General features: G+C 53.7%; 1 protein-coding gene across 2 annotated transcripts in view; it reads left to right on the top strand.

The window, feature by feature from the left end:
• The window catches only part of LOC100119616 (LHFPL tetraspan subfamily member 6 protein), a 124,037-nt gene that overhangs the window by 66,384 nt on the left and 50,549 nt on the right, over positions 1-7,104 (top strand). The window lies entirely within an intron of this gene.

Below are 7,104 nucleotides of genomic sequence, written 5' to 3'. Positions count from 1 at the left end.
AAAGCATTTCTATAATTCCCGGGGCTCGCGAGGAAGAAGCGAGAGGAGCTGAAGAGGGCAAGTGTCTTATCGCCTTTCCTTTTGTCTTCCTTTGTTTCGCCGCTTCTTTTTTGCGCTCTTTGGCATTCATTCTCATTTTCCGCGTTCTTTCGAAAGCTTCTTACCTCGTTCCCATCCACATTTGTCTTTTCTCTCGGCGGGCTTCGCGCCTTTCCCGCTCGCGCTTCTTGCATATTTTCTTGCGGCCCCGTGCAATCTATCCGCGTCTGCAGCTCGGGCGTTATCGGAATCTTCATATCTCCGCGATTTATTGTTGCGCATGAAAATTATCAGAAAAATTCACTCGACTTGTCCGCTTCTCATTCCGCCGGCCGAGCGTGAAGTTGTTTCTTCCGCAGGACTAGTCGCAGCGATAAAGATTAACATCTCCCGGCCGTCTTCTAATCTATTTCAGCAACCGATCTAAATCCGCCATCATCCCCCTGCTCGCTCTTATCGGCTCCGCGTCCCCTTTGATTCGCCTCCTCGATCCTCGCGGGCGATACACCTGCGCGCAAGATTGGCGTCTAACAATTGGCCCTTAGCTCGGCGCGCGAAACACCGAGCGGCTCGAGCAGCTCCTCCGCTCTCAGGCTAGCGTCCATTATCGTGCACTCGCGGCCCCGAGCCTATCCGCTATCGATGTACTCTCCCCGGCGTTTTTACACGCGCGGCGCGGTAATGCGGCGAGACGCGGGCCGGGCAATTACGAAAGATGTAAAAGCTCGAGCGCCCAACATCCAGCCCGTTCCTCGTTTGTCTTTTCTCCTCTATCTCCGCGTTTCCCCCTCGTGAATTTTGCCCGCTCGCCTTTTTGCGCCTTTGAGCTTTGTGCGCGCTTGGAAAACACAGAGGCTGGCTCTCCGAAGATTTTAATTTGGCAGCGGACGTTTCTTCGTGGACGCGAGATCGAGCGCAGCTGCAGCGCATGCCGAAGCGACGATATCGGATTCCCCCGCTGCAGCTTCGAATTTCCATATACAGTGCAGGTCCGCGAAGCGGATAAAAAGGAGGGCAAATGTGTAATTTTTAAATGTTCTATTATAGAGAAGGGCTCTGCGAAACTTCAAAAGGATCGAGGGCGACGAAGCGCGTTGGGATGGACGCGCGGGCGAGACAAGCCGCAGGAGCGGAAAGGCGCGAGGAGTCGAGTTATTCTGCGGGAGTAATGGAGTTCTGGCTTTTTCAGCGGCGGCAGTGCGAGAAGGAAACGGGCGTATGCTTGTGAAATATCGCATCGCATCGCATCGCATCGCCGTCTTGTGCTAATATTTTGTTAGGGCCATGGGCGAGGAATTACTATCCCGGCGGGAGATCGATACGGACAAGGCCGTTTTACCGTTTCATTGCTTACGATCGCTTAAAATTCAATGTGCGTCGCGCGTACTGAAACTCGCATTACGCGCGCTAAAGGCCTGTCGAGCAGCTGTAGCGTTTCGTATAATTTTTACGTCCCTCCGCCGGAATCAACATTATCGCGCGGAAGAATGAGAGCTTTGTTTTGAGAACAAGTCGAATCGAGAGCGCGCGGCGCTCGGTCACGTAGGTAGCCAGATAAAAAATAAAATTGGATTTCCATGCGTCGAGCGTTGAGAGGGCACATTACGGCCATTAGACAGCGGGAAGGATATCCCGCCGTTATTTTATGGATCGCGTTGCCCGAGAGAGAGAGAGAGAGAGAGAGAGAGAGAGCGATATAGATGTCTGGACAAACATCGAGAAAAGTCCAGACGCACAGGCGCGCGTGTATCCGGTTACTTGCACAGTTTTGTTAATTACTGCTTAGCGGAACTACGCGAGTAGCTGATAGTAATCTCAAGTACAAACTTAGTTTGACTTTAATGCTTGCCTTTTGTTCTCGGTAAGCCGAGAGGACTCAGTTAACCCGTTCCCCCGGCGGAGCGCCGCGGCGTCGCGCTACCCTTACTTAACGGCTACTTAGTTGCGCGTCTCAACTTTGCTCCGTGTGCTCAAGGAAAAATGTGTTGTAATTTCGGGCGTCGACATCGACGAGTAAGAAGCTCGTAAAGCAGCGAGCAGCAACAATAGAAGCCGCGTCTGGCTTACGGTCGGCCATAAACGGCGAGCGGAGGAACGAGCTGGCATATGCATTATGCCTAGCGCCGAGTTGGAATCGCTCGCGGAGACTCGATTGCCGCTTTACAGCGCACCGGAGGACCTTGCAAGCTTCCATCTGCCTGTCTTCGAGTCGGCCCCGTTCCCCCTCCTCGCCTACTGCGCAAAGTTGCCGCTGCAATTACCGCGGGCGAGGGGGAGGCCGCATTACGCGGGAGATCGATGACCAAAACGCGCTCGTGAGCCGCAGCTGAGCAGCTAATGAAGATAGCGCTCGGCGGCGAATCGAAGAGGGAGCTGAGCGATGCGAGCCGGATAAAGGCGAGAGAAAGAGCTCGGCGCGAGGTCTTGCAATTCTCGCGCCGCGCGCGGCCAGTGCCACGTAGAGCTTTAACGATTATTGCCGCGCCCCCCGGCTCCTTCGGCCGCCCGCGAAGCTAACAGCGAATCGTCCCGGGAGAAGCCTGCAGCGAGGAGCTCCGAGACGGCGCTGAAGGCCCGCGGCACATCGTCGCCCCGCGCAATCTCGCTCCTCCGATGGGGCGCGCGATTACGCCTCGTCTTTTATTCGACTCTTTTTCCCGAGCAATGTACGCCCGGCTCGCTTACATCTCTCGTACGTCATTACTTCTCCAACTATCTGACCGACGACGAGCGACCCTTTCTTCGGGCTCTCCGCCACCTCCGCCCCATATTGTCGTCCTCGCCGTTTAAGTCGTACCTCCTCTTATCTCCTCGCCCCTCTTGCGGCGCTTACTCTTGAATTATCTTTTCCTTTGTAATGGCCCGGCGCTGGCCTCTTCCGTTCGCTATCTGCGCAGCGCGATCCTCTCACCTCTTCTGCGCGCTTGTAGCTACGCGCGGTAAACAGCCCTACGAATTGCGCGCGCTCGCTAGCGTTAATTGTTCGGCGCGGCGGTGCGCTCCCGATTGCATTTAATTGATATAGCGCGCGTAAGGGAGACGCCGAGTCTAGTGGGTGTATATCTTGCGCAGAGAGTCGTCGACAAACAGTCGACAAAGAGGACAGAGGGGCAAAACAAACAGAGGGGAAAAAGTGAAGAGACTCTTTTTGAGAAGCTCTAGTTTTAACGCGCTATCGGAGCACGCAGCGCGCGATTACGCGAAATACGAGCCGCTGGGCTATCGGATGTCGATTGGGTTTTTTGAACTGGCTTCGGTATTTACTCATTAACCCGCTTTTTGCAATTAAAGGAAATCAGAATGTAATGTATAAGGGAAATTCGTACTGATAGCGGTTCGCGGTTAATCAAATTTGGGAGCTTTTCCGGCCCGATTCGCTGGGGATCCCCATCGACTTGTCAATTTCCAGTCGAACGAAGTAATTTTTCGTTCGTAAAATATGTGCATACATGCATACAAATGAGAAATCCCCGAGCCATTCGCGCAGCTGCGAATTCCAGCGCTCGGCCTCTACCATCGCGCGGAGCATTAATTTCTTTTGTTTTGTTCAAATCTTTTCGCAGGCGGGGACTATTAAACAATTCGAGCCAACGAAATTACTCAGGGCACAATCAACGCGTCTCGCAGTTCTAAACTACTAATGATCTTCAAAATTTGCATAGAATCAGAAAGTTTCGTCGAGTCAGCGCGAAAACTTTTCCCGCTTGAGCTTACGCGGAGCAACAGAGAGAGAGAGAGCGAGAGAGAGAGAGAGAGAACTCGCTCAAAAATCTATCTTCCCGCCGGTAAGCGGCCATAAATTCTCGCGCGAAAAAGCTATTCCGCTAAATCCGACGATTAATTTCGGCCGATTTGGAATCCGATTCCGACGATAATGCCCGACGGCATTATCAAGCCGGCCGACTCTCGCTTTCCTCCGGGCCAAAGTTTCTTAATTGACTAGACTCTGACAAGCCCCTAAAAATTTTCCGGCCGGCGATGGCGACGAGATAAATACTCTCGCGGAGATGTACGCGTCGCTAAAGAGCAGCGAAGAAAAAGGAGGAGCAGCTTACTTGAGATTCGTCGCGTCCGCGGCCAAGTTGCGCCTCGGCCATTGAGGAAACTTTCGCCGATGACCTCGTTCTCCTCGTCGTCGCCGCCGGGATCAAGCGGAAAGCCGCCCCATCCCCGCGCCGGCCCGGCAAAGTTATCGGCCAATCGGCGTGTTCGCCGGAAATCTCCGCGGCGCGTTCCTCTTCTTCCGGCTGAATTTTCGAGGAAGCTGCAGCTGGAGGCCTCGGCTCTCTCATTTATTTTCCGACATTCTTACCCGGCCAAATTGACATTTCGTCGGCTCTTTCTCCCGATCGGCAGTTTTTTTCCCAGTTCCAGACACTCGTACAATTATCGCCCCGTACATTCCGTCGGCGGAGGGACGCGATGTACTGCGCGAACTGCCGAGTCGTAAAACTCTTCGAACGCGCGTTTTTTATTTCTTCGGTATTTCACGTCGCGCGAGTCTTCTCGCATTCTTTGTCATCGCGCTTTTCTCTCCGCATTTTCTCCCCCGAGTTCAGCGCTGCCAGAGTCGGTCGACGAGCCCGGCAAAGTGTGTCGTAGGGAAATTTGAATGGCCTTGATATCGATTCTCGCGGAGATGAGCTTTCCAGCCGGCGTCCAATTAAACGGCCAGCTAGAAAGAGTGTACAGGCGTCTCCAAGAAAGAGAGAGAGAGAGAGAGAGAGAGTGTACCGAAAAGCAGACCAATCCGGCGCAACCGAGACCGCAAAAAGCGGCGGAGGCATCCACGACACGGGCAAATTATCCCGTCGCGGGCACCGAGCATTACTTTCCGAAGCCCTCCTCTAATTGGTTTCGACCAAGTATCGGGCAAGTGTTGACCGAGAATAGGAGGAGCGCGAGGAGAGCCGGAGAATCGAGGCGACGCCGGGCGGGGGGATGAAAAAGGACTAAAAAAGGACTAAAAAAGGACTAAAAAAGGAGGAGCGCGGCGAGTTCCGACCGCAGGCAGTGTATCGTATACGGTGTGTGCGAGTGCGCGTCGACGCCGATCGAAGTCGGCCGATATAGAGGGCTATGGTGCGAAAGCGAGCGCTTACGTAAAAGTGCTCTGCGGAGCAGCCCCTCGCCTCCACTCGACTCGTCCGCGCAGTCGGTAGTTCGTCGGCCAAAGGGCGCGCCAAGTCCAGATGGAAGAAAAATATTCTTGGCCGCCGGGGCAGATCCTTTTATCGGGGAATCTATTTTTCAGAGTTATTACCTCGAGGCCGCTACACGCGCCTGTGCTTCTCTCGGGCAGGGAATAGCCTCGATATGACCGGCCGGCGCGCGTGCTGCTGGGGGAGGACGCACAGCGATACAGGGATGGGCGAAATATAGAGAAAAAAATATCCGCGGGGGAAGCAAACACCGCCAGTGGGCCACTGCAGCTTCGACGCGCCCGTTCGTATCTAATTTTCGCCTCCACGCACTTGATTAAGCGAGACAGACGGAAATCAGCTGTACGCAGCTATGGCGAGGCTGCAGCCAGGAAGCAAATAGAGGAGGCCGCGGCGCACACAGCTGCGGGCGGTGTACTCCCCTGCGTAAAACTAGCGCAAACACGCGGGGGGAAGAGAGCGGAAAATAAGGGACGCAGGAAATGCGCTTCTCGAGCGATGCAGCGCCCAAAGAATCTGTTGATGCGAGCGGCAAAGTCGTTAAATCCATTAGGTTGACGCAGGCAGCCAGTGGATCCGCTTTCCCCAGCGTGCACAGTTGCGCATCATTTACAATTCAAGGAAATCCTGTTTGCGCCAGCGGGGGAGGCGATCGAGGTAAGCGTATGAAACGGCGCCTCTTTCGCGCTGAGCTACTTTATGAAACGACGCTGCTCCATTATACGATGCTCGAGAGTTGAGAGAGAGAGAGAGAGAGAGAGAGAGAAAAAGAAATATGAGAGACAAAACGGCTAAACGATTCTCGGGAGTCTCGCGGTCGACGCGCGACTACACAAAGAAATCCGTCGCTGCAATTTGCCGCGCGCTGCGCTTTTTTCCGGCCTGGCGACGAAACAAAGAGACGCGGATGCAGGGGAGTATCGTCGCAGAGCTACAGGAGCGCGCATAATTATTTATACGGGGACGGAGCCGCGCGACGGGAAAATAAAGAAGCGCGCCGAGGCGGAGGGGGCTGCGCGCGCGCGCGCGCGCGCTGAAACGAGTCGAGAGATATTCATAAAGAAGACGAAGAGCGGGAATCCGGTCCGGCGCGGGAAGAATGGATTTATATATATATACAGATCTACGTACAACAAGCGCGCGCAATCTATCCTCGGCTGAGCCAGCTGCACGGAAATCCAGCGCGAGACGCGGAAAAGGCAAGGAACTGAGAAACTTTTTCAGGTATTAAATCCGTGGAAACGATATTCAAATTGCGTCTCCGACTCCACCCTGCTCTCTCACTCCCCGCTCGCTATCTCCCACTTCATAGGCCGGAGGCCGCGCCGTAGCTATAAGTGGAAAAAATGAGGAAGCAGCAGCAGAAGAAGGAGAACAAAGTTGGACGGAGTGGTGCGGGAGACAGATACAGAAATGACGGAGGACGAAATTGGCCTGTGTGCGTGGTCGCGCTTTTCAAAATCGGTCGGAGCTGGAGCGCCTAATTGTCGAGAAAAAATTGCGAGTGCAAATTATGCAAATCGGAATTAGAATGGAAATTCTCGCCGAGGCACTGAAATACGCGGAAAGTGAAGTGGGTGGGCCAAGGACACGGGGATAAACACGAGAGGAACGAGCGGATGAAACTGCTAATCTTGCCGTAGTATTTTCGAGTCAAAAGTCGCGCGTCCATCATGTCGAGTATAAAGAAAATATCGCGAGTATTGTGTCGGCGCAGTCGAGCTTTATGCACTCATTATAAGAGAATCGAAATCGAATCGTAAAGCCAGCCGAGTGAATAGAACTTTAAAGTGAAATGTTTTTTCCGATTCGCCTTTTTAACGCTCGCCGAATTTGAAAAACGATCAGTTCCGAGCCAGCGAGCCGAGAGGCGTTAAATAACAGCGAGAGCTCCCCCGGCATA

Source organism: Nasonia vitripennis, chromosome 3 (genome assembly GCF_009193385.2).
Source record: "Nasonia vitripennis strain AsymCx chromosome 3, Nvit_psr_1.1, whole genome shotgun sequence".
In the NCBI taxonomy this organism is placed as follows: Eukaryota; Metazoa; Arthropoda; class Insecta; order Hymenoptera; family Pteromalidae; genus Nasonia; species Nasonia vitripennis.
Note: the sequence above shows the minus strand (reverse complement) of the source record. Positions and strands in the feature narration are given on the sequence as shown.